Genomic DNA, 203 nt, shown 5'->3' on the forward strand with positions numbered 1-203 from the left:
TGTGAAATGCAAATATTTCGATTTATAAAATACAGATTTAACAAAAATAATAAAATATATTGAGAATGTATTTAATTCGACTTTGTATGTATTAAACACATACACCACACGCACCCCATACACACACACACACACACACACACACACACACACACACACACACACACACACACACACACACACACACACACACACACACACAC

The sequence above is a fragment of the Atta cephalotes genome, assembly GCF_000143395.1.
Source record: "Atta cephalotes unplaced genomic scaffold scaffold00023, whole genome shotgun sequence".
In the NCBI taxonomy this organism is placed as follows: Eukaryota; Metazoa; Arthropoda; class Insecta; order Hymenoptera; family Formicidae; genus Atta; species Atta cephalotes.